The following is a 24,658-nucleotide window of genomic DNA, read 5'->3' on the forward strand; positions in this document are numbered from 1 at the left end:
ATGTCCTTGGACCTTGGATCCTCTACAATACCCTATCCTTAGTTGAAAATTTCTACCTGCTCTGACTTTTTAATTTATTTGGCTTCTCATAAAATCGCTTTATTTAGATTCCAAACAAACCAAAGCAGAGAGAAGAGGTGACCTCAAGTTAATCCGTCCACTCGCGAGCTAGGTCCCCAAGTCTCCGGCTCCAGCCAGCGGGAGCTGCAGACAGGGCCGGGGTCCGTGCCCCCAGGCACCGCCTCCACGCCGCGCCTGCGCCCAGCACGCTATGGGCCCGCAGGATGCGACGGCGGGCGGGGCGGGGCTTCCCTCCAAAGCAGAGAAAACCCAGGGCGGGACCTGGGGACCGGCCCAGGGCCGGCAGCGCACGCCTACCGGAGGTAGTCGAGGCGGCAGAGGCGCCCGAGAGCCCATACGTTCCAGCCGGCTGAGGTAAAATTTTGTAAGCTTGTTGGTGGGGACGCGCTGTCAGGACTCCTCGTGGCCCGAGTCGTCCTCATAGTCCCCGCCCCAGCTGCGGGCCTCGGCCTGGGCCTCGCCGCCCTGTAGTCATGCTGGCAGAAGAGGTCCGAGCCCTGGTCAGGCACCGGGCCTGGGTCTTCCCACAGCACTGGGCCAGCGCGGTGGGACCTTCCCGCCGTCCCGCTCCGCGTCCGCCTTGGTCCCCAGGACCTGCCTCCGGTTCACGCCCGCGTGCTCCCGGCCCTGCCTTCGCTCTCTTCCCGCTTTGTGTGCATCACGGAAGCGTCCACGTTGGCAGGTGGAAACAGTGTTGGGTTCGCTGAGGAGGGAGGTGATGCTCAGGAGGATGGTCCTAGTTCTGGGTGGCCTCCGCCGCTCTGAGGGCAGCTCCCCGCTCAGGGGGTAGGAGGTAGTCGAGCCGGGGATGGAGGATGGAGATGCACACGTCCGCAGCCTCGTAGACGTTGGGGCCCTGCATCTTGGTCAGGAACAGAAAGGCCGGCGGGAAGTAAGGGTAGTCGATGGCGATCTTGAGACGTGCCTTCAAGTAGCTGTCCTTGGAGTAGGTGTTGGGGGGCCCGAAGATGGCCACCTCCCAGTTCAGGTCGCCCTTGTCCACCAGGGTCATCCGAAGCCCTCCACCGGCTCCCCCAGCAGCAGCGCCTTGGGCGAGCTGGGCGCCAGCGGCAGGGGGGAGGGGCCACCTTCCTCCTCTGCGCCCCTGGGTGCTTCCCTGCTCTGACTTTTGACATGTGACCCTTTTGTCACAGCAAGTTGGGACCGGCTCTGGAACTGGATTGACAGTGATATTTTGACGTCCTCCCTTTGATGCAACTGTTTTAATCTGGGGATACTTTGATACAACCTATGTAAGACAATGAATGTACATCCTCCCCCTCAAATGAAAACATTTTCTGTTTCTGATTATATAACATGCATGTACAGTTGACCCTTGAACAACGTGGTTTGAACTGCGTGGGTCCACTTATACATGGATTTCTTTTTCAATAGCAACTACTACAGTACCACAGGAGTTGCAGTTGGTTGAATCTGAGAAATCAGAACCATGCATAGAGAGGAACCCTGGATAATGGAGGAGCCACGTATACAGAGTGCCCTACTGGGTTCTCTGTGCAGCGGGTCGGCACCCTTAACCCCCCGAATTGTTCAAGGGTCAACTGTACTTAGAAATGTGGAAAACCTTAGGACTCACTCCTGTGTGTGTGTGCTGTACATGTGTATAATGGAATAAAAGAAAAATAAATTTCCCGAAATAAATTACTGAGGCAAAGAATATACATGTTTAAAATGTTAACATATGTTGTCAAACTGATCTCCAGAAAGATTCATGATTCAGTCAACATTTATTGAGATCCTAGTGTGTGCCAAGTATTGTGTACTCTTTAGGGTACAACAGTGAGCAACACCAGCTGTGGTCCCCACCAAGTGTGGTCCCTGCCCTTGTGTACTCTGTGTAAGTATTACTAGGAGAAGACACATATACTGTTAGAAAGTACAGTCACGTGAATTCCTTCTAGTTGGGGAGTTCGAGGATGACTTCCTGGGGGAAGTGACATTTCAGATAAGGCCTGAAGCTTAAGTAGGAGATAACTAGACTAATAGGGGAGATAAGAGCGTTTTGGCCTCAGCCTGTGCAAATGTGGCTGCTGGGGGAGTTGAAGAAGGCTTGTTTGGCTGGAGTGGAAAGAGAGGGGAAGCACCGGGCAAAATGAGGCTGGAAAAATGGGTAGGGAGCATGCCACAGGTGGCTTCACAGGTCTTGTTAAAGATTTTATTGTTATTCCAACAGCAAGGAGAGATAAAAGCAATGATTGGGGATCCTCTGTGTTTTAAAAAGATAACTTTGGCTGAGTAGAAAGAACTGGTGAACAGAGGCAAGAATGAACAGAGGTTGATAAGTTAGGGGGCTATTATGGTTGTCCAAGTGACAAGTGGTAACACCTTAAACTAGTTTGAAGTATAGATAATAATAAGAAATCAAGGCAGAAATATAGGAAAATGGATGCTTTTATGATTTTTTACCAGTTAATACCACTATTAGACTGAATATCATTGATCATTTTTGTCTTTGCCAATCCAAGGGGTGTGTGTAGAGTATAAATTATATATAATATGGATTGTGGATACAATTTATAATATGGATTATGTATACAACTTTCCTTTGGAAAGTAAGGTTGGACTTCTTTTCCTTTTTCATTGGCCATATTCATTTTTATTCATTTCTTTTTTGAGTTATCTGAACATATACTTTGTCCATTTTCTTCTCCTGTTCCAGGATCCAGTCGAGAATCCCACATTGCACTTAGTTATCATTTCCCCCTTGTTTCCTCTGGTCAATGACAGTTTCTCAGGTGTATATTTTTATTAATCATTTGAATAAACCATTGTTACACTGATGCAGGGCAGATCTTGGTAAGAATTTAAGTGCATAATCAAGGCAAACTTAAACCAACTTAAAAGAAAGCAGATGACAATCTGTGATATATGTTGCGAATATTTTTCCAGTTTTTTTTAACTTGGTTTGTGTGTTTGTGTATATGTCTGTTTATGTGTGAAATCATAGTCAAATCAATCAATCTTTTCCTTTATTATTTCTGCCTTTGGTATAATGCTTAAAAGTCCCTCCATCCCAACAGATAGAACTATTTCTGTGAGTTATCTTCTGTTACTTTTACAACCATACATTGTCAAGTTATATCAAATAAGATGCAAAACATACATCCTAACCCTATTCCTTATTCTCTCCAGCCTCAACTTCACTAGATGGGGCAATAAAAATCAGTACTTAGGTGGCATTTATGATATAAAATCAGCAATGTCAAAATGAAGATGTCATAATGTCTTGCTCTGCTCTGAATTTCTTTGTTGCACCTAACTTGGGTCCTGGCCAAAGCCTTACCCATGTCAATTCTATTCTTTAATTGTCTTACCAGTCCTACCAGATCATGAGTTCCTTGAGGGCAGGAACCACATTTATCTCATTTTGTGTAATACATCTGTGATTGGGCCCTCCTTAGCAGACTCTACCAACATAGCATTTTAGTGCATCTATTTCCATGAAGAAAACAGAAACTCGAAACACATTGATGAAAATGTAGATTTTCTCAACAGTTTTGTGAGGTATTTATTGGAAGTAAGGTCCATCATAAATCATACAGCAGGACAATCAAATTTCTACACCAGGCAGTATTTCTCTCCCCTTGCTCTACAACTTCTCTCTAGTGAGAGTAAAAAGTCTAGTCAGGGGGCTTCCCTGGTGGCGCAGTGGTTGAGAGTCCGCCTGCCGATGCAGGGGACACGGGTTCGTGCCCCGGTCTGGGAGGATCCCGCGTGCCGTGGAGCGGCCGGGCCCATGAGCCATGGCCGCTGGGCCTGCGCGTCTGGAGCCTGTGCTCCGCAGCGGGAGAGGCCACAACAGTGAGAGGCCCGCGTACCGCAAAAAAAAAAAAAAAAAAAAAAAAAGTCTAGTCAGCAAAATAAAGCTCTCCAAGTTAGCCTAATAAGCACCACATATTTAACCAAATCTCTTGGTGATAATCTGACCTCTAGAAAAGTCATTTTGTCTCTCTTAGCCTCATTTTTCTCATCTGAAAAATATAAGGAAAATAATGAAAGATAATGTGGGTAGAGCAACCAGTACAGTACTGGGCACCTAGTAGGTGCCCCTGTTGTTCGTCTTAGGAGAAGCTAAGGCTGTTTCCAGCTGTCAGGACACCTGAGGCTTCACATTCTCTTAGGCCATTGGAGGGGGATGCCTCGAGCAGCAGGGACAGCAGGAGCCTCGCTTTTCCTGATTCTTTGCTGCATCAAAGTTCTCAGCACTTAGATTTCTTGCCTATTTTGATGCCCATATGATGGCTCCCTGGTATCTCTTTGAACGCCTCAGCCCATGAGTTATAGCGTCTGCTGACCTCTCTGCAGGGTAGGACAATGGGCTAGCGACAGCTGCGGGAACCACGGTAAAGAGCCAGCAGAATCAAAGCTGCAGCTGGGTTAATGACACTGTGGCATTGGGGTAGCTGTCTTGAGGACTGTCAAAATAGGAAGAAAAGGAAGAAAAGAAATCCAAGCCCCAGAACAAAGACAGATGTTGTGACTTAGGAAAAGAGCATAAAGGGATAACAGTTTAGAAATTTGTTTTCCTAACAGCAAGTAGATACTTAATTGTGTTAAAATAAATCGAAAGACCTTTTATATTTACATTGAAATTAACCAAAAAAGGCAGATAAATGAAAATCTAGTTTTTTCTACTCCTCCATTTCCCCTTTTCTTTCTTCATTTTCCTCTCTTCCTCCAATACAATAAAACGTTCCTCCTCTTAATTATTCCACAGGGCTCAGGTAGGCTGGAATCAGTGCTATGGTAGATGTAATCCGTAAATGGGAATCTTGGAAATTTCACCTCCCCCCAACTTCTGCTGCTAAGTGTACTTGAATCTGACTGAGGTAGAAACCTCTATCAATATAAATGTGAGTTTAGTGCGCTAAACTCACAGTTAGGAGCCCATTCTGTGGACAAGTTGGGTTTAAAATCCAGTCTCTGCTCCCCTTGCCAAGACTCTGCCTGCCCAGAGAGGGTGAATTGCTGAGGCCTTGGTAATGGGCCTGAACAAAGGCCCTCCTGGAATTGGGGCAGAGATGAAGAAAAAGGGAGACATTTTTGAGAGACTGGGACCTGAAAGCCCCATGATGTGACCATGCTTGCAGAATGGTCAAGAGTGCCCAAAAGACAGGAGAAGTCTGCAGTAGGCAATACAGTCTAGGAGAGTAGAGAGGAGGCTGAGAGTCTAGTGGGGAGAGGAATCCAGGGAGAAATCTTCAGGAGGCCGGGGAGGAGCCCTTCTCTGAATGTCAGGGTGACTTGGAGCGCAGCCTGTCCTCAATGCAATGATAAGACACAGAGAAGCTAGACAGGGAGGATGGTGCATCCCACCAGCCACACAGTGATGACAGATATTATGTTTTGGCTGGGGTGGAGTGGAGGGCCAGGCTCTGGGGCTGGGGACAGGGAACAGGTGGAAAGAGGGTGGGGATAATAGTAGAACACGAGAATGAAACAGACTCCAAGCCTATGCTTTTAGGTCCTGGATAGCTGTGATTTATCTACTTTTATGTAGTTGAATAGAGTTTGTCCTTTGAGAGTCTACACCCTGTAGTAAAGTGGACTTGCTTTGTGCCTCACTGAGCCTGACTGCCTGGCCTCAGGTTGTACTGCAAGGTCCTAAGGTGGAGAGATGCTGAAGAGAAGTGATGGGGAAAGTGGAAGGCCCAAGGTGGTGTTCAGAATAAGAAAGACCTTCTACTTGGAATACCCTAGACCTGCTTTGTCTTAGAGGGTGAGATGGATTATGGTCTGCAAGACTAGGGCAGGAAACATGAAAAAAAAATTTTTTTTAAGTGACAGCAGAGAGTGAGGCTGCAAAGAGATGGGTAAATCCTAGACTGACTTAGGTGTCTTCAAAAGGGGAGTAACTACGTTCCTGGATGTCCAAAGAGAAGGTTGGGGGCAAAGTAAAAAAGAAAGAAAGAAAGAAAAGAAACTGTTTCCCCAAATACATCAGATGTGTAGGACCTGGGAAAAGTGGGAGAGATTCTGTTTGAAGAATCCAGGGCAGCAGATGGGTAACTTAGGGTGAAAATACCATGGAGATGAGGTTTTTGACGTGGGAGTGGGAAGGAACATTGTCTGTAACGTTGTCTGTGCTCAGAGCTCAGCCAGAAAGGCATGCTTTAGTCACATGGGACACAAGGAGCAGCCAGCGAAGTAGGGTCACTCTACAAACTGACCTCCACACCTGGCTGAGCCAAGCATGATGTGGGACTTGGTGAAGCCCCTGTGTGGCTGTCAGTCCAGAGCCTGCACCCTGGACTCTCCCAACATGTGCTAAGGAGGTTTTCACGTGAGCTCTGTGATCTGAGGGCCCACGTGGGGCTTAAATTATCTGAGAAGGATGTAGAGCTGGACAGTAATCCTGTTTTACCACCTGGTTTGGAGGCTGAGGAAGACAAGGAGAAAGATGCAAGGAGTTTTGTCATGGAGTGAAAACACACTGGGTTGGATGGATGAGTCAGATGGTGGCTAGCCCTTCCACAGGCAGCTGATCTTGTTTACTCAATGGGCCCCTTGGTTTTGAAGCTTCTTTTCAGTTCTCTGAGACTGAGGCAGACCTCACCCTCACTCCCCTTTACTTAATACCCTCAGCCCAGTCTTCTTGAAGTGCCAGAGGCTTGTCCATATTAATGTCATCCCAACAGAGGTGCCCCAGTCACCCTGCATGGAAAGCCAGTCTCCAGACTTCAGGGCCTGATGCGCCAACCCTGTGTGTCAGCTCTACACGCCACAGGATGCCCCTTTGTCATGGCCACTGCTATCAGTGTTAGCACACACTACCCAGAATCATTTTCTTATTTAGCAGATGAGAAGTTCAGAGTTCAGGAAAGGTCAGTGGCCTGCCCAAGGTCATAGAGCTGGGGGTCAAACCAGACTGTGTTTTTCCTACTCTACCTTATTCCCCCCAATTAAGTCCTCCACACTCACTCCTTAAGTTGTTCTCATTTCCTCAAACTCCCCAATTGTCATTTCACAAAACAGCATTCTGTTCCTTGTAGCTAACTCTAATACCTCCACAGAAATACTGGTCACTGGAACAGACACACTCACAGAAACTCACCCTTGGGAAACATTGTCAAATGCAGATTTAGGCCAGAAAAGAAAATCAGACTAAATTATATTCTTATGTTTCTTTAATTCTACCGTAAAACCAAAAACCTCCAATGAACCAGAAAATCTCTCCACAAAAATCATTAAGTTAAAAATAAACTTTAAAAATTAAATGGCAGTCAACAAGAATAATAGAAAATGTAAAACCTTCAGACTACAGCAGTAATTATCTTATTGATTTGAAGGCTAAATGGGAAGAAAGGGAACTTGGGGATAGGCTATGACTAATGATTGCTGCCCTTTGGCTGGAAACTTCAAGGCATGATGGGTGATTAAGTTTTAGGATCCCAGGTGGAGGCTACTGTCTCCCCACCTCCACCATGAAGAAGTTTATTCAACAGACTGTACCCCCGAGCAGTTTTGCGAGCAGTTCTAATGTGGCTATACAATCAAATAACAGGTCTTTGTAAACTGTGATAAGCATTACAAAGGCAGGTGGTACCTTATAAGGTCCTGTAGTACCTTGGATCTGGACCACTGTTATATCCTCAGAGGGCCTGGACTTCTTAAACATTTGCTGAACAAATGAGTCAAATAGTCTACAGATAATACCTTTCTGATATTACTCCTTCTGATTATACGCAAAGATTTGGATGTGGGGTGGGGACAGGGAAGATACTCATTTACCATCTATTTGCAACCTAAAAACTGCCCTAATCAACGACTGTGGATTCTTACCCTGCTTGGAAGGATCCTATAGAAAAGGAGTCCTTTTACTGAGAAGGAGGTTGGAGAAGATGGCATTGCCAAGATTGTAGAATGTGGACTCATCAGGGTTCTCCTTGTGACACCACGTGATTTGCCCTTTACCTTGCTCATTGCCACCCTCCTCTGTAGCCTGGCTGGGCTCTCTCAGGACGTTCATTTCAGCCCCTGGAAACTCTGACATCACTTGATTTCTATGATCCAGTCCTTGGAGTTTTCCTTTCCAAAACATAAATAAATCCACAGAAAGTACACTGAAGAAGTTTTTTAGGTTTCTCTTGAGGATAAACTCCATTCACTCATTTATTCAATAGATATTATTGATGACTTACCAGGTGCCAGGCCCACTGCTATTACTGAAGATCCAGCCCTGAACAATACATACTAGTGCCTCTTCTTAGGGATCTTGAATGTTAGTGACTGAGAGAAGGGCCCCAGTGAAGTGGGCTCTGCCGTGACTGGGCTCCACCTCCCATCCCATCCCAGGGCAGGTTTTGCAATAGGAAAGGGAACAGTAGCATGTCTGCTAACTTTGGATAAGTAACAGAGGTGACATCAACAACCTCACTCTCAGCAAAGTTAGGCTAGTTCACCTTGTTTTTATATGGTCTTTAGGATTCTTTACATTCTGATTAGCCAGAGGACTGGGCTGCAGGTGCAGGTGGCCATGTAGGGTAGAAGGAGCTGCTCCCAGCCATGACCGCCTCCCAGCCTGTTCCTGCACCACCCTTGCACCTTTTCCCTGTCTCTTGGTAGGAGCTGTGCAGCATAAGTTGAGTCTGATATTCACTGAAACTGTTTGGGTTGAGACTAAGGGACAACATTTGCTATCTTGTCCTCAAACTGTGCTCTGGTGTGAACCTTTTCTTCTCTCTGTGGAGCCGAGTAGTATAAAACCTATTAAGCTCCAGGTCTCAGCTGTGCACTTGGGACTCTTTTTTTTTTTTTTTTTGCGATATGCGGGCCTCTCACTGTTGTGGCCTCTCCCGCTGCAGAGCACAGGCTCCGGACGCCCAGGCTCAGCAGCCATGGCCCACGGGCCCAGCCGCTTCACGGCATATGGGATCTTCCCGGACCGGGGCACGAACCCGTGTCCCCTGCATCGGCAGGCGGACTCTCAACCACTGCGCCACCAGGGAAGCCCTGCACTTGGGACTCTTAAGGACTCCTTCTAGGGTCATGGTAGAGCAAGGCTTTACTCTGCTCCAGGAGCTCTGTGAGGATGCTCGGCCTCATGGAGCAGTGAGCTCTTGTTACCCCTGCCTTGGGCTCCTGCAAAGAGCTTCTGGGGAAGGTGGGGCACACCCCCGCCCCGCCACCAAGGCTCCTTGCCTTCTTGGGCTGTAGGAATGTGTATAGTGAGGTACTACCCAACCCTCCAAAAAGCTCTGATGAAAGGAGCTGACAAGTCAGTGTTTGGGTTTCCCTCAGGGGTCTGTGTGATGGAGTATTTCACCCAAACCCTGGGATGACTCCAGCTAAGTTGTCAGTTTCATTTTTGGGAGTCCTTGAACAGTTCTGACCTGGTCATTAGAGCCTGTCTGGGAAGGTAGCTCCATATCCTATCTATTCCCAGGGAGCTTGAGTCATTTGTTCAAAGATTTGGGATTGTTTCCTCAACTGTTAAAATAAATTAACCACAGGAACTTCTTGAAGCTACCTAAATCCATTCTTGAACAAGGTGAGGTTATAAATACAGAAAATAATCAAAATAAAGAATTGGTGGTTGGTGGTAGGGGACCATGGAGAGAATGAAAAATTTCCACAAGACATGCCTTTGCCGTAACAAGAATTTACCTTGTAGGGCTCTGTCCATTTCACCCTGTTCTGTTGCCTGATGATGTACACAGCTCCTTCTCAATAGCTTGAATTCTGCCTTCCTCTTTCCCTTTTCCCACCCCTACCTTGAAGTGGGGAAGCAAACAACCAAAACACAAAAGGAACAATGCCCCAAACTACAAAATATTAATGGAATATTCACTCCAAATGAAATTTTAAAGAGGCACTTTAAATGCAGCAAAGACCTAAGCACTAACATCAATGTTCCTGTAAGCAGAAAATAAAATCTACAAATAAAGTTTCAGTGGAAGGTGTATCATTTTATTTCATTAATATTCATATTCCAAACTCGTATACTCAGTGACAGAGAATTTCATGAGATAATTTTGCTCCTAGGAAACAAACAACAGCCTCAGACCAGCCTAATAAACATTTAAAACATCATCCACACCAGGCACAGGTGTTCTCCAATTGCCGCCTGTACTGATGTTTAGTGGGCTAGAGCTCTAAGCAGCATCATAACTGGTGCTCTGGTTTTGCATCCCACATGCTGCTGGAATGAGATGGGCTGATTTGTCCTCCCTCTTTGTTGGAGGGTACAGGGTCTCCAGGATCTTCCTAGTAATATATGTATTCTGGCTTTCCATATTTGTGGTCAGAATGACACTTCTCCCAGCCTCCCCTGACTGATCAAGGACAGGCTAACTCTGAAGAAAGGTGCTTTTGAGAGTCTTCTGGCCTCTGACTCACGGCCAAGCCCTGCTGAGGTCTTTAAATCTGGACTCCAGTGACCTGCTTTGTGCAGGTGCAAGGTGGTGAGATAATGTACACACCACACCCAGAACCAGGAGAGTTTGATTTTTTGATAAACTGACCTGGCCTTAGAGAGGATCTACTGGACTATAGGAAATGATGGTCTTTGCTGCTTATAAAGAAGGGATATACTCACTGCGTTATTCAGCCTTCACAGTAGTGTTCCTGTTTTGCCCCCGAGGAATCCAGAAGTGACTTTTCCACTTTACAGGCTCTGAACACTGGACTTTTGTTCCCAAGTTCAGTGTTGTTCTCCTCATGCCAAAGCTGCTCTAAAAATAAACTGAGGAGCATTATGAATTCCCAAGGGAATTTCATCCACATTTAAATTCCTTGCAGTCATGTGGGAAGGAAGGCCAACAGAAGAGAACATTCAGATTAGAGACACAGGGAAGAAACCTGAGGGAAAACCAAGGACTTAAGCAGAATGCATTTGAATGGGAAGGGATCCTAAAGACACTCGGGGCGGGGCGGTGGTGGGGGAACCACCCAAATTGCAGCCGAGAAAACTGGAGAAGTGTCTGACCCAGATAAGTAAGGTTTGGTTTAATCTCTAGATTCTGGTTGCTTAATTCCCAGACTGTTTGCTGTCAGGTCTGCACAATTAATTGGCCTACGGAGATAAGGAACCTGTTTAGATGAACATCGGAAAGAAAAAAATAGCACATTCTCTGGTGGAAGTGTCAGTTTTTCTTAGCTGACAGGCAGGGTAGGTAGGACAAAGAGGAAATGCCTGAGGGTTCCACCACATTCCACGTAACTGGACAGATCCCTCTGACTTCCCGGAGCCTGGGTCCACTCACCTCTCCCCACTGGGTTGAGTGAGAGTAAGGAGGAGGTGAACTGAGGTGAAGAGAGAGCGCCATGAACCCAGAAGGCACTGCAAGGGGAGGGCATAACTTCCTTATAGGTCAGGGGACTCATCTTCACCCTCAAGGAGCAGAATGACAGAGTGCTTCAGAGCACAGGCATCTGAGACAGATTTTCTGGGGTCACATCTGCTGCTGCTGCTCTAACTTGGGCAAAGGCCTTAACCTCTCTGTGCCTCAGTTTCCTTTCCTGTAAAATGGGAATAATAAAGCTGATGTGCACGTGATCAAATGAGTAACCTTTGTTTACAGCAGTGCTTGGCACATAGTCAGTGTCATAGTTATTATTATGATTACAGCTACTGCTATATTTTCTGTGACAGCCTCCAGCCAGGTTTCATTTATCCAGACTCTTCTGTTTCAATAGCTCCTTGCTGTTTATGGTTCCTGGACCCAACTGCCAATCTACAGAATCAGAATCTCAGTGGTAGGAGACTAGGAATCTGTATTTTAATCAATGTCCCAGGAAAGTCTGGAAAATACTGGTCTGCTGAGCAAATGGCTCATCTGGGCCCTGGAGCCAATTTAGGATCAAGCTTCCATCACTTAGGCCCACCTTGCCTCTCCTCAGCTACTCTGCCCACTGGCTGCGTCTTCCTCTGGGACCATGAAGCGTTCTATTTTCTCATCCTCGTGTGAGGAATTGCTATTCTCCTCCAAGTACACATGGACGTTCCTGCATCCTGGCTGTGCTCAGCTATCCCCACTGCCTGAAAAACTCCCATTGCCACTCCTATTGCCAAGCCTTCCCCAGTTGTCACTTGCCAGTGTTAAGCATTTTTTCTTCTCTGCCTCTTCCCCTGGTCCAGCAGAAGTCCTCGTGCAGCAGAGCCAGCGGTGGTTGTCTCCTCCAGAGACCTGTCTCCCAGCTCATCTACAATCCCTTCTAAGCTGGAAATTGGATCATGAGAAACTAAGGAGCCGTGACCCTGTGTTACCAGCTGCTGGCTCTTCACCCAGTGATGGTGGGGTGCAGGTGAGATTCTCTTCTTCTCTCAGGAGTCAGATCCTGCACTTATTCTTACACTCGCTGGTACTGGGCCTGCATCACATGGCAAACCCTTGGTCCCTCCACACCCTGTTTAAGCCCTTTTCCTTGTGTTTGGCCCAGTTTCCCAGAACTGCTCTGTTGCCACTTTGCTCTGTCCACCATCACTGCCCACACAGGATGTGGGTGCCCTCCCCACTGCCTTTGCTCAGCCCAGTGTAACCACCACCTCGGTCTGGCCTGCCCTGATCTGGACTGCTGAGTGCAGCCCTCCTGTCCAGGCACTGTGGCCTCGCTGCCAGTGGGAGAGAATTCTGAGTCCTGGATTGTGACGCCCACCATGATAAGGAGGTCAGAGAGAGGGCTTGGGACTGCAGCCCAGCCCCAAATGGCAGACCTCCCTGGAGATACAGGAGCTATAGCCAAGGGGCAGCCGAGGGGCAGGCATTCCTGGTGTGTCAGCTGCTGCCTTTGCCACTCTCTGGAGCTTATCACATGCTCTTTTAGGTCTGTTGTTTGACCTGCTTTGTTATCAGATCCTGTTCCCCTCCTCCCAGCCCTCCCTTTACTCTGTCCTCAGACACAAAGGGGTGAGAGTGGAGAACCTGGCAGTGGGGTGGGGAGAGATGCACTTTGGGGTGGGTCTTCAGTACCCCATCATGGTGTAGGGAAGCCCTCAAGGCTTGGAGCCACAGCTGGGAAAGGTTCTCTATCTTCCCACATTGTCATTTCTCTGAGGGCAGTGAGAAGGTGCCAGTGGTGGTGCTATATCCCAGGACTATGTATTAACTCCTTTTTGTACAGATTCTATTCCTCCTCCAATAGTCAAAGCTGACTGTTTGCAAGAACAGATACATGACTTACCCTTTAATTTATTCTTTCATTCAGCAGATATTCACTGAGAACTCACTGCCTGGGTCCTTGGGGTAGAGGTGTGGGAAGAAGGCTTGTGCAGTAGGTGAGACAAGCCTGTGGCTGACACAGCGCCTGGGGTTGAGTAGCCTCGGAGAATGGCACTTAGATGGAATCAGGCAACCCTGATGAAGGTGCTATGAATAAAATATGAAAGGATCAGAAGATCTTTCTCAGCTGCAGTGTCTGGGGGAGGTGTCATGGTAGAAGTAGCACTTGGATTGGACTTGAAAGACAGTGGGTATGTGTAACCAGACAGGTGAGGTGAACACCCCAGGTGGATGAATCTGCCTGAGGAGATATATGGAGATTGAAAGGTTCTGGTATGCTTGGGAAGTGAATAATGTTTAGCTTGGCAAAAAACCTCGGGTTTCTTAAGGGAAATAGTGAGTGAAAAGTCTAGAAAAGTTGGCCAAATCAAGCCTATGGAAGACCTTAGAGCCAAGAGTAGGGGTTCTGACTTGATTTGGTCAGATATTCTCTCAGAGATAAATGAATGACAGTGACAATAAATTAGGCTTTAAGAAGCCGAGTCTTGCCTTCTAGACCAGGAAGACCATCAGCAAAACAGCTTGGGAGGAAAAGGGTGATGGCAATGTGAATAGAAAGGAGAAGAGATACTGAGAGTGGTCCTAAGGGAGACTGAGCAAGATTTGGCGGGGATCAAAGAGAGCTGAGGGACCAGGAAACCATGTGCTTCTATATAGATTCCAGTTGGCCAGAAAGCTTCTGAGATGAATATTCACAAACATTTTCTAGTGCTTACCACGTGTCTTGTGTGAGAATAAGCAATATAGGAACAATGAAGGTGAACAAAACATAGTCCTTACTCCAATTGAAAAGAGGACTTAGAGGAGAGGCCAGGTTGGCCTATACTGTTCTCTTTGGAAAGAAAGTCAGAGATGATTGAATGTTTTCTTTAGTATCTTCTGTGAAGTGTGGATGAGGGAAAAGGGATCCAGGTCCACTACTTCCCTATATAGTTCAGTGATTTTGTTTGGCTGTGTTTCATTCAGTAGCTATGTCCTTTGACTCTAACATGGGATCTATATTGAGTCACAATGTTGAGAACTCCCCTAGGGTCTCCTAGTTTTAGAGGATGATCAGAGGAGCACAAACAGAACTACAGGGCTGGAGTAAGGAAGAAGACACAAGCGATTAGTATGGGATTGAAAGGCAGGTCTTATGCCTCAGTTAGGGAAAGGAGCTGAGGGGAATCTTTGTGGGAGAAATGACATTTAAGCCAGACTTAGGATGGAGTAGGAATTCAATAGGCAGACATAGGGGAAGTGAGAGTGGCTTTCCTGGTGAGAGACTCATGGAGAACAAGGGCAGGGAGACAGAGAACATGGGGCATGTTTGGGGAATGTTACATTGTCTTGTTCAAAAAGCTTATAGGCTGAGCATAGCTTTGTTTATACTAGGATTTTGTTTTGTTTTGTTCTGATAATGAAGTCAAGAATAACAGTTGGAGATCCAAGTAAGTGGTTTAGAAGTTGTGGTTTAGTTGTTTCCAGTTATACAACGTGCTGGGCTTCTTGTTGCCCTAGAAGACATCCTTGTTTGTTAGCCAGCTGTCAAGAGTTCTTTGATTAGGTGATTTCTCCATTCCAGCCCGGAGGTATGTCTGTGGAGCTTTTATTTTTGGAATTAATGTATCTTTGAGAAGGAGACTCTGATTACTCACTATCCAAGGGGTGGAAATCATGCTGCTTTCAAGTCTGTTTAGTGTGGGTAACAGGACATATATGGAAATCACCAAGTTGCGTAAACATATTCAGGGAAACTGAAATGCTCAAGGCCAGGACCAGGCTGAAATTGGTCTTTAATACTCTCTTATTTCATCATTCTGGATCTTCCTTCTCTCTCTGAGTTGTTGATTCATCAAAGAGCAACTAGAAATATTATGACAACGGTATCTTTCTCATTCTAAGTAAGAGGACAAGAAGGACCACCCAAGGGTAAGAGGCATAATTAACCAACTTAATAATCAGCAACAAATTGTCAATAATTCTTAACTATGTTCTTTTGGTAACATTATGTGCTAGTATGACTAAAGTAAACACAAGAGTAGATTTTTTGTCTTTTTGGCAGGGCCTGGTAGGGGGATGGTGTTTGGAGTTGGGGAGCTGCTTGCCAAAACAGAAAGGATTCTAATAAATCCATTAGAACCAAATCCTAGACATGTCTTCAAGCATGAAAAATTGAACCTGGTACCTGATTGTATTGCTTTCCTAGGGCAATGGGAAACAATACAATGTTTTGATGTACCCAAAACAACAGAAATACAATGTTTTGATGTACCCAAAACAACAACCTGGTACCTGATTGTATTGCTTTCCTAGGGCAATGGGAAACAATACAATGTTTTGATGTACCCAAAACAACAGAAATGAATATTCTCACAGTTTTGGAGATCAAAAGTTTGAAACCAAGGTGTTTCCAGGGCTGCATTCCCTCTGAAGTCTCTCAGGGAGCACCCTTCCTTGCCTCTTCCAGCTTCTGGTGGCTCCAGGTGTTGCATAGCTTGATGCTGCAAACTCTAATCTCTGCCTCCAGCTTCACATGGCTTTCTTCTCTGTATGTCTCTTTGTCTGAAATCTCACTCTGTGTTTCTCTTATAAGGCCATCTATCATTGGATTTGGGGCCCACCCTAAGTCTAGGATGATCTCTGAGATACTTAGCTTAATTCCACCTGCAAAGACCATTTCCCAAATAAGGCCGCATTCACAGGTTCCAGGGATTAAGAAATAGACATATCTCTTTGGGGGCCATCATTCATCCTATGACACTGAAAATGCATTCTCTGCTGGCACAAGAATGTGCCCCTGGATGTTCAACAAATCCTTGTTGATGGCTGTGGTTAGGACAGCCGAGCAGGGTTGGACTGGATTCAGTGCAAGAAGAATTGAAGTTGTAGCCAGTCTAAGTAAACTGCACTTGGAACAAAAGGAGTCATGTGATTTACGTATGGACAGATATTATAAATTCATTTTACTAACCGAGTGTATTCTGGAACCATATCAACTTTCCTGATAGACTCCAAGGCTGAGAATTAGAGATCTTCCAAAGAAAGTCATTTACATGGTACATTTTGTCATTCAGAAGATATTTTGTTGTTTCTTGATTTTTTCTTCTCTTTTAAAAATAGAAAACTTTGAGTTGATCCAGTTGGACATCTGAAACTCTGAGAGCTCTGAAACACTGAAATGTTATGGAATAAAAAAGTACATTTTAAAGAAAGTCTCCCTTAAATAAATGGAAGGCAGCCCAGTAATTGTACACATCTAAGAAATTTTCAAGTGTAATTAATGATACCCGATAAGGATCAGAGTTCCTTGTTTTTCGTATGGACGTACTAAGATGTAGAGAAGCCAGGGCCATAAATGCAAAGTCAGCTCCCTAAACAATAACTGCAAAGTTCCTTTTCTCTTCTACTAGCTGAGAAACATAACCACATACATATGCCTGCCACTGTCCCCCAGTGCTTTGCGAAGGTACTGGAAAATTGCTGGGAGAGCACTGACTCACTGGAAAGGTTCTCCTTTCTAAAGTAAACAGCAAGAATGAAATCATGTCAGCAACATTTACCAATTTAATTTTTAATTGGTTAATATGCCTTTGATCACTGAAGGGGAATAAGTGAATGAGGGCTAGCTTAAGCCTAAGGACCAGCAATATTGCCTTGTATGTTCCTTTAGATCATTTCCCACCATCCACCTGAGATGCAGTTATTTATTAGCATAATATGGATATGATCTATCCGCAGGGCTTAAAGATGGAAATTGAAACTCTGTGATGATTTAGCTGAAAGTTACTGGAGCATTCATAAAGCTGTCAGAATTACAAGAGAAACCACATTAAGAAAATGCCAGCAATAGTTGCTGCTATTAAATGGATATTCAGGGCCTCCCTGGTGGCGCAGTGGTTGGGAGTCCGCCTGCCGATGCAGGGGATACGGGTTCGTGCCCCGGTCTGGGAGGATCCCATATGCCGCGGAGCGGCTGGGCCCGTGAGCCATGGCTGCTGAGCCTGCGCATCCGGAGCCTGTGCTCCGCAGCGGGAGAGGCCACAACAGTGAGAGGCCCGCGTACCACAAAAAAAAAAAAAAAAAAAAAAAAAAATGGATATTCAAATATCATCAGCACTGTTAGCCATAGCGGGCTGGCCTAATTTATATTTATCTCCTGTACAAGGGGATAATGGTAGCTGCAGGTTCAAAGGAAAGTGGATCATAGGAATGATATAAGGCAGTGATAGCATATTTTAACACATAAATCGGGACATAGGACCAAAGACTTTTCCCTGATTTGTTAATTTATTTACATTTTTAAAAGGTATTCTCAGTAATAAATTACATTTATAGAAAACAATAAAATCAACTGAAAAGGCACAAACTCAACTTTTATTCATTCAGCAAATACTTATTGAGTGCCATTTGTATGCTGGGCACAGTTTTAGGTGCTGGATATGATGTAGACTAAACAGACAAAATACTGTATTCAGTCATTCTGTCCACAAACGTTTATTGAGTGGCTGCTGCATGCCAGGCATGTGCTACGGCTTATGTTCTGTCAATTCACAATCCTATACATTTGTGATCATATATACTTGGGAAATGAAGTGCTACTGATTCTCTGACCCTGAGAATTCCTGGGAGTACCTAGGTGTCTCCTGTGAGTCGGCTGAGTACTCTTGACCATTGCCTACTAGCCAAGCTAGAGCTCTGTGGACTTGGGCCTCAATGAACAGAGTAGCTGTTGTGAGCCGAAATTTTACTCCCATTTATGTGGCTGCCTTCATGTCTGTAGCCTCAGTCATGGTGGAGCTGGAAGTCTGGGTGTGATGTTGGTAGCCCTGGAAGAGAGCCATGTGCCCCGGTGATCTTGTCATGGCTGTGAATGTGCTCCTCTCCAGCACACTGAGCTCAGGTTGCTTGCGCCCCCATTGTTACCGTGTTTAGCCAGGCAGTTCTTTCAATGATCTTTCCCAAGCAGAGACTCCACTGCAATCTTGCATCCCACCTGTCACGTCTATACCCATTTCCTCAGCCCCATGGAAATCGAGGATGTTAGTGTCTCTATGGAGCATTGGAGGTACCTCCTCCACTCATTGTGAGCCCCTGAAACCTGGACCCCACCAGGCCAAGACATCCTGTTACACTCACATGCATCTTTGAAAACAAGGTGGCTGGAAAAAATCTTGGGCAGGTGGATTTAAGGAATAGAGAGCCACAAGGCCAAAACTGAATACCACAAAGTTCATGGTAGAAAAGCTAGTATTCTATGGAAATAAACAGTTAGGAAGATGAACCAGGAATCAATTACTAAGGCAGTAAACACATTTAGGTATGAGCCCCATACCCAGAATCGAGGTTGAAATTAGGGTGCAATAATTAGAAACATGGGAATTTGCACTTATGATTAAATTAAATTAGCAAAAACTTAATGAACTACACTTGGATCTTCACAAGGGGAAATTATTACTTACATTTATTCTGCCATTCAAGATATGGATACTGAGCTCTCCTCTGATGCAGACTCTGCACTAGGTGATGGGGAGTTAAGGATGAGTCCTTTCCTTGCCTTTAAGCAGCTTAGAGTCTAAGACAAGAGTCAGAAAAGTATGGCCCTTGGGACAAATCCAGTGAACTTCCTGTTTTTGTATAGCCTGCAAACTAACAATGGATTTACATTTTTATATGGTCAGGAAAAAAAATCAAAAGAGTAATATTCCTGACACATGAAAACTATAAGAATTCCAATTTCAATGTATATAAAGTGTTACTGGAACACAGTCATGCTCGCTTGTTCATGTATTGTCTGTGGCTGCTTTCCTGCTACAGCGGCAGAGTTGAGAACTTGCCACAGAGACCTTAGGAGTCATGAAGCCTGAAATATTTACCCACCCCTGATCTGACAGAGGGCGTTGCACAGACAAAAGTGCATGACTTAAGGGAGAGTATGGGGGTAAAGATGTATCCAAGGATACTCTTAGAGTCCTGAGGAGGGGATTAGAAAGAGGCACAATTTTCAGTTTCTTTAAGGTCACTAGAACAAATGTATACCCAATCAAAGAGAATTTTAGATTTTTTTTTCCTGGTACTTAAGGAGCCAAAGGAATAACAACAAAAAAAAATTATTATATTTCCAGCTTAACTATTCTTGTTTTTTACTTACTTTATTATTAGTAGTAACAATATTTCAGCTTTGTCTTAATACCAGTTTATACACACAGGTATAAATTTTGCTTTATTACCAGTTGTCTTATATGTATTATTAAAACATTATTTGTTCAAGACATGCTGCATAGAATGGAGTTTAAAAAATAAAGATTCTTGGGGCTTCCCTGGTGGCGCAGTGGTTGAGAGTCCGCCTGCCGATGCAGGGGACACGGGTTCGTGCCCCGGTCCGGGAAGATCCCACATGCCGTGGAGCGGCTGGGCCCGTGAGCCATGGCCGCTGAGCCTGCGCGTCTGGAGCCTGTGCTCCGCAACAGGAGAGGCCACAACAGTGAGAGGCCCGCGTACTGCAAAAAAAAAAAAAAAAGATTCTTTAATTTTTAAGTAGTCTGAAAGCAGTGGTCTGGAGCAGCTTGGCAGAGCTGGTTCTCTGCACAAGGTTCAAATGGCAAGTCTCCCAGTTCGGCCTGAGACAGGGGTGCCCTCTGAGTGATGCCTTTAGAATGGATTGGTCTTCCTAGGATTGGGAGGGGTGAACCTTCAAGCTAGCAGGACAGGGGTATGCCAACCGTGGCAGTTAGCATGGCTGCCTCAGAGGCATTTTTAAATAAGACCTTATCCATACTTGTCCCAGGAGAGCTGAGGAGAAAAAAAGAAGATCTGGGGCTTTTGATTCCCATTTTACTCTCTCACTTTTGGCTTCCTCTAGTGACAGTAGAAGCTCATGCTCTAATGGCAAGTGGTCAAGGACACAGGCCAATAGTCCACACTGCCTTATACTGAGGGGCAACATAGCACTGGTTGTGGGGTTTGGATGCCTGGATTTGAATCCTAGCTCTGCCATTTGGCAGCTTTGTGGCTTTGAGAAATTCACTTAGCTTCTATGCTTCAGTGCTTTCTAAATGAGGAAAATAATAGCAGCTATCTCCTAGGATTATTGAGGATTAAATAAACTCATCCATGAAAACCATTTAGAACAATGCCTAGCACATGGGTGAGTCCTTAACGTTTGCCATGATGATGATGATGATGATGATGATGATTACTATTACTTTACTCTCTTGGATATACCCATTCAGAGTTAACCCTTAACACTATTTTTGGCTCTGGAAATTTTTCCTGGCACTCCATCTTCACAGGGGGAATCTTTGTCTTTTTCTGTTGCTCTCCTTTTCTCCAGAGGTCCTCCCCCTGGATTCTGACCTCTTCCATTGTCTATTCTCTTTTTGTCTTACTTCAATCTTGTTAATCCTGACTATAGCAATCTAGCATATATGCCCAGGCACTAAATTTTATTATCCATGTGAGGGGGAGCCCAGTGGAGTGATAAAATACTCTAGAGCAATACCATTGATCATCCGTTTTCGGTTTTAAAGCATCAGTCATTTCCTTCGCAGCAGAGGTGACCAGTATATATTTGTTGGACCAAACTGAATTCTATTCTTGCTCTGACAGTGATGAAGATCCCATTCTCAAAAATTTATTGCTGCTTTAAATTAGCCTAGAGCTTGAGAACTGGACAGGTATCCATTTATTTACATTTAACTACCTGGTATCTTCTGCCTGAATGGTTTGCTCTGGAAAGCAGAGTTTGGAATCTCTGGCTCCTGATTTATTCAGGGTATGTGTTATGATCCTTTAGGCAGGCGATCCTTACCCACAATTTCCTGGGTGTCTTGCTTTAATTGTATGCTTACTAGGCTCCTTATCTGTTTCCAACTAGTTTGCTACTGAGTCAGCTTCCTCCCTTTCCTTGCACTTAGCTGCTCATCTCCGATTTTCAGAGATGCTTGCCAAGGGCTGATTTAAGATTGTAACAGAGGATGAGTGAGTGTTTTAGTTATCTATTTCTATGTAAAAAATTACCTCCAAACTTAGTAGCTTGAAACAACAAACATTTATTATCTCACAGTTTCAGTGGGCCAGGAAGCTAGGAGTGGCTTGGTTGGGTTTTATGGCTCAGGATCACTCATAATGCTGCAGTCAAGGTGTCAGCCAGGACCTGACTGGGTTGGAGGATCTACTTCCAAGATCATGAATGTGGCTACTGGCTGGGGGCTTCATTTCTTTGCCATGTTGTCCTCTCCACAAAGCTGCTCATACAGAATAAAAACTGGCTTCCTCCAGAGGAAGTGAGCCACATGAATGAGCAAAAGAATACCTCAGATAGAAGCCATGGCTTTTATAACCTAATATTGGAGGTGGCATATTAATTGTTTTCTGTTCAGCATTGCACATACAGATCAACGCTGGTATAATGTAGGAGGGTCTACACAAGAGTCTTAATAGCAGAACATGGGTTCCTTGGGGGCCATCGGAGAGGTTGACCACCATATTCTGAACCTCTGGCCCCTAATGATGCACATGATTCTCCCATGAATACATTCATTCCTGCACAAGGTCCCCCCATGTATCTCTTTAAAGCACCAGCTTGAAATCCAAAATCTTGTTATTGAAATCAGGTCCAGGAGAAGAAAAGTCTCCTCAGGTGTAGTTCCTTAAATGCAACTCCTCAAGTTCAGTTCCTCTTTTTTTTTTTTTTTTTAACATCTTTATTGGAGTATAATTGCTTTACAATCGTGTGTTAGTTTCTGCTTTATAACAAAGTGAATCAGTTATACATATACATATGTCCCCATATCTCTTCCCTCTTGCATCTCCCTCCCTCCCACCCTTCTAGGTGGTCACAGAGCACAGAGCTATGCTATAGGGAGCTATGCTCTCTATGCTATGCAGCTGCTTCCCACTAGCTATCTATTTTACATTTGGTAGTGTATATATGTCCATTCCACTCTCTCATTTTGTCCCAGCTTACCCTTCCCCCTCCCCGTATGCTCAAGTCCATTCTGTAGTAGGTCTGCATCTTTATTCCCATCTTGCCCCTAGGTTCTTCATGACCATTTTTTTTTCTTTTAGATTCCATATATATGTGTTAGCATACGGCATTTGTTTTTCTCTTTCTGACTTACTTTACTCTGTATGACAGACTCTAGGTCTATCCACCTCATTACAAATAGCTCAGTTTCGTTTCTTTTTATGGCTGAGTAATATTCCATTGTATATATGTGCCACATCTTCTTTATCCATTCATCTGATGATGGACACTTAGGTTGTTTCCAGCTCCGGGCTATTGTGAATAGAGCTGCAATGAACATTTTGGTACATGTCTCTTTTTGAATTATGGTTTTCTCAGGGTATATGCCTAGTAGTGGGATTGCTGGGTCATATGGTAGTTCTATTTTTAGTTTTTTAAGGAACCTCCATACTGTTCGCCATAGTGGCTGTACCAATTCACATTCCCACCAGCAGTGCAAGAGTGTTCCCTTTTCTCCACATCCTCTCCAGCATTTATTGTTTCTAGATTTTTTGATGATGGCCATTCTGACTGGTGTGAGATGATATCTCATTGTAGTTTTGATTTGCATTTCTCTAATGATTAATGATGTTGAGCATTCTTTCATGTGTTTGTTGGCAGTCTGTATATCTTCTTTGGAGAAATGCCTATTTAAGTCTTCTGCCCATTTTTTGGATTGGGTTGTTTGTTTTTTTGCTATTGAGCTGCATGAGCCGTTTATAAATTTTGGAGATTAATCCTTTGTCAGTTGCTTCATTTGCAAATATTTTCTCCCATTCTGAGGGTTGTCTTTTGGTCTTGTTTATGGTTTCCTTTGCTGTGCAAAAGCTTTGAAGTTTCATTAGGTCCCATTTGTTTATCTTTGTTTTTATTTCCATTTCTCTAGGAGGTGGGTCAAAAAGGATGTTGCTGTGATTTGTGTCATAGAGTGTTCTGCCTATGTTTTCCTCTAGTTCCGTAAAAAATGCCTTTGGTAATTTGATAGGGATTGCATTGAATCTGTAGATTGCTTTGGGTAGTATAGTCATTTTCACAATATTGATTCTTCCAATCCAAGAACATGGTATATCTCTCCATCTGTTTGTATCATCTTAATTTCTTTCATCAGTGTCTTATAGTTTTCTGCATACAGGTCTTTTGTCTCACTAGGTAGGTTTATTCCTAGGTATTTTATTCTTTTTGTTGCAGTGGTAAATGGGAGTGTTTCCATAATTTCTCTTTCAGATTTTTCATCGTTACTGTATAGGAATGCAAGAGATTTCTGTGCATTAATTTTGTATCTTGCAACTTTACCAAATTCATTGATTAGCTCTAGTAGTTTTCTCGTGGCATCTTTAGGATTCTCTATGTATAGTATCATGTCATCTGCAAACAGTGACAGTTTTACTTCTTCTTTTCCAATTTGTATTCCTTTTATTTCTTTTTCTTCTCTGATTGCCATGGCTAGGACTTCCAAAACTATCTTGAATAACAGAAGTAAGAGTGGACATCCTTGTCTTGTTCCTGATCTTAGAGGAAATGCTTTCAGTTTCTCACCATTGAGAATGATGTTTGTTATGGGCTTGTTGTATATGGCCTTTATTATGTTCAGGTAGGTTCCCTCTACCCACTTTCTGGAGAGTTTTTATCATAAATGGGTGTTGAATTTTGTCAAAAGCTTTTTCTGCATTTGTTAAGATGATCATATGGTTTTTATTCTTCAATTTGTTAATATGGTGTATCACATTGACTGATTTGCATATATTGAAGAATCCCTGCATCCCTGGGATAAATCCCACTTGATTGTGGTGTATGATCCTGTTAATGTGTTGTTGGATTCTATTTGCTAGTATTTTGTTGAGGATTTTTGCATCTATATTCATCAGTGATATTGGTTTGTAATTTTCTTTTTTGTAGTATCTTTGTCTGGTTTTGGTATCAGGGTGATGGTGGCCTCATAGAATGAGTTTGGGAGTGTTCCTTCCTCTGCAATTTTTTGGAAGAATTTGAGAAGGATAGGTGTTAGCCCTTCTCTAAATGTTTGATATAATTCACCTCTGAAGCCATCTGGTCCTGGACTTTTGTTTGTTGCAAGATTTTTAATCACAGTTCCAACTTCATTACTTGTGATTGGTCTGTTCCTATTTTCTGTTTCTTCCTGGTTCAGTCTTGGAAGGTTATACCTTTCTAAGAATTTGTCCATTTCTTCCAGTTTGTCCATTTTATTGGCATAGAGTTGCTTGTAGTAGTCTCTTAGGATTTGTTGTATTTCTGCGGTGTCTGTTGTAACTTTTCCTTTTTCATTTCTAATTTTATTGATTTGAGTCCTCTCCCTCTTTTTCTTGATGAGTCTGGCTAATGGTTTATCAAT

At 44.2% G+C, this 24,658-nt stretch overlaps 1 pseudogene across 1 annotated transcript in view; it reads right to left on the bottom strand.

Moving 5' to 3' along the window:
- Positions 1-471: 471 nt before the first annotated feature.
- LOC307049563 (ubiquitin-conjugating enzyme E2 R1-like) overlaps positions 472-24,658 on the bottom strand; it is an 81,414-nt pseudogene continuing 57,227 nt past the window's right edge. The window contains exon 4 of the transcript in view: positions 472-1,257. The product of the transcript in view is annotated as a ubiquitin-conjugating enzyme E2 R1-like (transcript). The remainder of the gene's footprint in view (positions 1,258-24,658) is intronic.

This window comes from Hyperoodon ampullatus (genome assembly GCF_949752795.1).
Source record: "Hyperoodon ampullatus genome assembly, chromosome: 3".
NCBI lineage: Eukaryota > Metazoa > Chordata > Mammalia > Artiodactyla > Ziphiidae > Hyperoodon > Hyperoodon ampullatus.